This window comes from Bubalus bubalis, chromosome 2 (genome assembly GCF_019923935.1).
Source record: "Bubalus bubalis isolate 160015118507 breed Murrah chromosome 2, NDDB_SH_1, whole genome shotgun sequence".
Taxonomy (NCBI): domain Eukaryota; kingdom Metazoa; phylum Chordata; class Mammalia; order Artiodactyla; family Bovidae; genus Bubalus; species Bubalus bubalis.
This window is the reverse complement of record NC_059158.1, coordinates 186,901,018-186,907,017: the sequence shown is the minus strand read 5'-3', so window position 1 is coordinate 186,907,017 and position 6,000 is coordinate 186,901,018. Positions and strand designations below refer to the sequence as shown.

The 6,000-nt window shown below is 53.7% G+C and overlaps 1 protein-coding gene across 2 annotated transcripts in view; it reads left to right on the top strand.

Moving 5' to 3' along the window:
- The first annotated feature begins 939 nt into the window (after window positions 1-939).
- ACTL8 (actin like 8) overlaps window positions 940-6,000 on the top strand; it is an 81,683-nt gene continuing 76,622 nt past the window's right edge. Inside the window, exon 1 of one of the 2 annotated variants that reach the window (XM_025278850.3) lies at window positions 940-1,038. The gene's annotated coding sequence lies outside the window, so the exon portion shown is untranslated. Of the gene's footprint in view, window positions 1,039-4,119; window positions 4,285-6,000 lie in introns of those variants that run through there. The other variant, XM_025278853.3, reaches the window with a different exon arrangement.

The window sequence follows — 6,000 nt, the reverse complement described above, 5'->3', positions numbered from 1 at the left end:
CCCCACAGACGGCAGCCCACCAGGCTCCTCTGTCCCTGGGATTCTCCAGGCAAGAACACGGGAGCACACGTTTATTTACACAAACATGTTTACCTACCGTGCGCGAGAAGCGCACAGTGACTGAATTTGAAGCCAAAAATTGGGGGGCGAGGCTACTCGCAAAGAGTCAGACACGACTGAGTGACTGAACTGAACTGAATTTTTAAAATTTGAGTTGTAGTTTATCTTCATTTAAATGCACAGAAATTGACGGTTCCATATGAAGGTTTTCCACAAATGTAAATGGCTGTGTTACCACCACCCCAATCACAACAGAGAATATTTTCATTACCCTAGAAAGCTCCATCGTGCCCCTTTTCAGTAAAATGTCTCTATCCTGTTTTTAAAATTTCTGTCATTGTAGATTAGCTTGCCTGTATTTGAACTTGATATAAACAGGAGCGTACAGAATGTTCCATTTTCTATCTGGTTTCCTTCACCCCACATAATACCTAGAAGATTAATCCCTGTATTAGTAGTTCCGTCTTTTTCATTGCTGGCTGATATTTCACTGCTTGCTGGCTATTCACCATTGCTCTGTAGTTCTAAACTCATCCTTCTTGCCTGCGGATGGAAAGTGAAGCTGGGCCCTTTAAATCTCCACCCCTCGACCCTGGCCACACAGCAAGCTCAGCCTCAGCTGGTAGGGGGCGCTGGAGAGGCGCACGGCCGCTCGCCCCGCCCCCTGGCTGGCCCCGCCCCACCCCCGGCTGGCCCCGCCCCACCCCGGCTGGCCCCGCCCCACCCCGGCTGGCCCCGCCCCACCCCCGGCTGGCCCCGCCCCACCCCGGCTGGCCCCGCCCCCTGGCTTCCTGCGTGCGTGCGGGTCCCTGAGCACGTGCGGCGTCTCCCGTGCGCGTGCGTGGTGTCTCCCGCGCGTCTTTGCGGCCGTGGTGTAGCGGCTGACACCCAGCATCCCTTTAAGTGTGGTTTTGTAGTGGGGTGACTGGTGAGACGCCCGTGAGCAGCCCGTGTGCCATCCTTCAGAGTGGACTTCCGGTGAGTCCCCAGGCTGGATTTCTAGCAAGTTCCATGGGTGTGCGGCACGGACCAGCTTTCTGCCCGAGCCACAGGCGTGCCCCTGGGTGAGGTCGGGTGCCCGCGCTGGGGGTGTGTGTGGGCGCTGCTTTGGGGGGCTCTGCCCAGGGCCTTTTTCTGGGGGTTTTACTTAAGGTTTAGGAGGGGCCCTTACTTGGGGGCTGTGTCTCAGCTCTGGGTGGGAGGTCTTCTTTGGGCTGGGGCTCTCGCACCGTTTAGGGCTCTGTCTCAGCCTGGTGGCAGGTTTGTTTTTTGGGCGCCTCTCTGCTCCATATTAGCCCCGAGATCAGGGTGCTCCCCGCGGGCTCTGTATCGGCCGTGGCTTTGGGGGGCTCTTTCTTTAGGGCTCCTCTTCAGTCCTGGGGGCTCTCTCTGGACTTTTGCAAGCCCCGAGAGGCTCTTCCTTGGGGACTGTGTCTGAGTGGTGAGTGGTGGATGCTCTGAGGCTCGATCCCAGCTCTGTGGGTTGTGCCGCTTCTTACACCTGCTGTTCTTACATTAACTATAGTTCCTTCTATTAGCCCTTGTTTGTTGGTTCAGTCCCCTGTTACGGTTGAATAATTCTTCATTTGAAACGTTCCCTGTTAAAATTACTGTGTGATTTCTTTTTCTCAGTTGGACCCAAACCAATATAGAATTGGTTTCAGGAGAGATAACAGGAGATTGACCTGTAAATATGAGATTTATGGATTAGTTTCCTCGTGTCTTTGGGCTTGAGCATGAGCCCTTGCTAATAGGAAATGGAATGCCGGTAACCCAAGGCGTGTAGTGGCCATACAATTAATGGAGATACTACGTGTGGTGGGTTGAGATAAAGCGCTACATCCCTTGGGAGCCTGAGTGATACTGCCCTTGACTGTTAGGGCAGTAATGATGCTATAAGGACTGTGGGGTGGGGTGGGTTCGTTGGAGGGCTCTTGAGTACTTACACAGAGAAAACAACAAGCTAAGGTCCATTAAGTCCCTCTTCTCATGTGGTGTGAGAACCAGCGAGTTCCCATGACAGCCCTTTACAGAAGTTCTTATTTCTTGCAGCCCCAGGGCTGATATTGCTGAAAATCAAATAAAAAATTTAATTGTGCTGGTTGCTGAATTATAACCACAATTGAATTCACATCTTGACAAATTGCTCATGTGGAAATTAGGGCATTAATTGGGAAAGAAGGGGGTCCTGAAACGTGGGATGGGGACATCTGTGGGACCCAGATGAAACTGATGGTCTGAAACTTCCAAGTGGCTGTGAGCATCCCGTATGGGTGGTGGGAGTTTTCCTTCCAGTGTCTGAGGAGGCTGTTCTTCCTCTGCTTGAAAACCGGGTAATAACCTCAGTGGAGGCAGGTACCCTGAAAGGGGATGCCTGTTTTCCTTAAGATTCACCATAACCACCCTCTCTTGTCACTAGACTTTAAGGGTCAAATCTCAGTCCATTCCTTGGTGACTGGGACTCAATAGGACCTATGAGGGAAAATGCAAAAGAATTGACACACTTTTGCTAATCTATATCAGCAGAAATGTGGGAAACGTGTGTGGGAGTTTATTATAAGAGTTTTTGACCCAAGAGGGCAGAGTATCACACCGGATTGGGCTGAATTCTCCGCTGTGGATGCCCTGACTAGGAGTCTGGGTTGATTATTCGCGTGTGCAGTGGAGGCTGGCTCTGACAGCCCACCTGGCTGACTGGCTGAAATCTGGGCTCAGTGGTGCCGTTAGTGGGCTGTGATGTGGAAGAGGGCATTGAAGGGCCTGGGGAGACAGGCGTGTTGCGCTGGATGTATTACATGAAACCTGCAGATTCCAGATCCACGTTGCTGCACAGCCTCAGAAGCCCTCTGGAGGCCAGGTCCTGTGGAAGAAGGAGCCTGCATCGTTGCCGCAAGTACTTGCTGTAACTGTTCCTCCAAATCTGCCCCACAGGGACTGGCAGCCATTTGCCAGAGTGGCTGTGCATTGGGGCACAGGAAATGCCCACACGGTTCTTAAATTACTAGGCTCAGGCTCTGAATTCACACTAATTCCCAGGGACCTGCAGTGCCACTGTGGGCCATACGTCAAAGTGGGCGCTTATGATGGGTAATAGAGTCTTGGCTCCCGTCTGACTCACAGTGGACCTGTTTGGTCCATGGACCCACCCCGAGGTTAGTTATGCAGTTTCTGAATGAATACGTGGAATAAGCGCACTTTGCATCTGTTTCGTTTTCTCCCCTTTCCAGTTTTATTTCGCATGCAAGTTTTTGGAAGCTAGCTTTAAAATATAGTCTTTAGGCAACAATATTCTGTGGAACTGTGACTGAATTTGAGGGGTAATTGGTGGCAGAGGAGAAGGGGACGACAGAGGATGAGATGGCTGGATGGCATCACTGACTCGATGGACATGAGTCTGAGTGAACTCCGGGAGTTGGTGATGACAGGGAGGCCTGGCGTGCTGCGATTCATGGGGTCGCAAAGAGTCGGACACGACTGCGCGACTGAACTGAACTGAAGTACAGTCTTGAGCGACTTCACTTTCACTTTTCACTTTCATGCATTGGGGAAGGAAATGGCAACCTACTCCAGTATTCTTGCCTGGAGAATCCCGGGGACAGAGGAGCCTGGTGGGCTGCCGTCTCTGGGGTCGCACAGAGTCGGACACGACTGAAGCGACTGAGCAGCAGCAGCAGCAGCAGCAGGTACAGTCTTACGGCTGTGGGGCTGTTGGCTTCATTTTATGGAGAGGGTGAGAACTTTGCGTGTAAGAAGGATATCTGTGTCTTCTTAGGTAGAGATACAGAGTTGTGTTGTCATACAGGGGTTTGGTTCCACGTGAGAAGGGCTCACGTGGAAGCTGAGTCATCAAAGAAATGGGTATGCTGGATAAACGCACCCTTCTTGCCTGCGGACTGAAAGTGAAGCTGGGCCCTGTAAATTCCTCCCCGGCTGCCCCCGGCCACCAGGAAGCTCAGCGTCAGCCTGTAGAGGGCGCCGGAGAGCCGCGCGCCGCCCCCGCTCGCCCGTCCCCCCACCCCGGCTCTGCGCGCATGTGCGCGGGCTCCTGAGCGCGCGCGGCGTCTGCAGCGCGCGTGCGCAGCGTCTCCCGTGCCCGGTCACGGCAGCCGTGGTGCGGCAGCCGGCGCACCCCGCATCCCTTTAAGGGCGGTTTTGTGGTGGGGTGATTCTGGTGAGACGCCTCGAGTGAGCCTCCCGTGTGGCGCTCCTCACGGCAGACTTCCGGTGAGTCCCGCAGGCTGGATTTCCAGCAAGTTACGCGGGTGTGCGGTGCTTTGCGCCCGAGCCACAGGCGTGCCCCTCGGTGAGGTCCGGGTGCCCGTGCTGGGGGGAGTGTGTGTGGGCATTCTTCCGTAGGGGTTCCCCTGCCGCCTAGGGCGGCTTCTCTTTGGGCGGGCTCTCATCCTGGGGGAGGGGGTGCTCCCGGGGGCCTTGTTCGATCCACGTCGTGGTGGTGGAGACTGTCCATCGGGGTCTCTCTGTTAGGCCTTGGGGGTTTTTCCTTGGTACTATTCTCTAAAGTTCTCTTTACTTCTCTCTAGCTGGGCCTTGTTAATGCAGTCTGCTGTTACAGTTGATAATTGTTTATATGAAACTTGCTCTGTTCAAATCGCGGTCTGCTGCTTCCCTCCTGTCGGTTGGAAAGGGATATATAGATCATAAGATTGTTTATCCATTTCCTGTTGGTATTTCCAAATTAGGGCTGTTATGAGTCATTTGCCATACATATTGTCAAATGGACAAGATTTTCTGTGTGATATGCTTTCATATTTCTTGGATAGATACCTCTAATCAGTTCCATTGTGAAGGCCAGCCTAATGGACTTTGACTTTGTCTGGAGGGTGCTGAGGAACTCCTGGGAGTTTTATGGGGTGTTTTTTTGTAGCAGCGATGGGATTCAGTGTGGGTCTTAGAAGCATTCTTGGCCCTGTGTGAGCTGGGGGGAGAGCACCAGCCTTCACGTCCCTGAGATGAAGGCGGCAGCTCGGCTCTGTGGCTGTCGCATGTGCTCTGGCATCTGTTTGGAAACCTGTGAAATGGGAATGTTCACACGCATCTACACAACTGTTGGCAGGACTGAACGGGATGATGCCCATGCGGCCTTTGGCATGGGGTAGGTGTGCATGGGGCAGTGCAGCCAAAATGCTGGTTTAGTTGGGGGTTTAAGCCTGGGTGTTCCAGTTTCTCCCTGGCACCAGCTCCCATGTGTCCACAGAGAGAGCCTAGAGGGGTGGACAGGGGTCTCAGCACCCTGCCCAGAGGCACATCTGGACCCGGAAAAGGCAGCACGCAGCTGCCCACTGCTGCTCAGTGCCTGGCGCTTCCCGACACCGTCTTGTGGCTTTCCTCTGGGGAGTGGACCCACAAGGTGGCCTTGGCTTCTGGGCTCTTTGCCCAGCCCCTTGACAATCACCTCAGCTGGCACCCTGCCAGCCTGAGCCCCGAGCCACTGCCCCCCAGCAAGTCAAACGGCCATGATTAGTCAAATAAAATTTCCATCTGTTGAGGAATTTACAAGAGTTATTACGGGCTATAAAACTGATCGGAGGAGAAGGATGGCTCTGAGGGGGTAGGTGCCTCTAATTGTGCGGTAGTGACTTTTAAATAAGGTTGCAGATGTCCTTATCGCAGTGATCCAGATCCCTGTGGTGGGCTGGGCTGGGGGGGCTGGGCTATGTGGGCCCCTTCACTGCAGAGGGAGGAAGAAGAGCGCCCTCTGCATTGGAACCTTGGGGGTCGTGGCATTTCAGCATGATCCTGAATGCACGCAGCAGGTGCTTAATGAATGCGCTTAATGCACGTTTCTGCTTTCTCTGCTTTGCTCCATCCTCCTCTGGGGCCGGAGGCAGGCTCCTGGTCAGAGGCAGCAGCCTTTCTGGGCCAGAGTCCTGCTAATAGACGCTGTGTGACCAGCAGTATAACGCCCTTGGGCTTCCATAG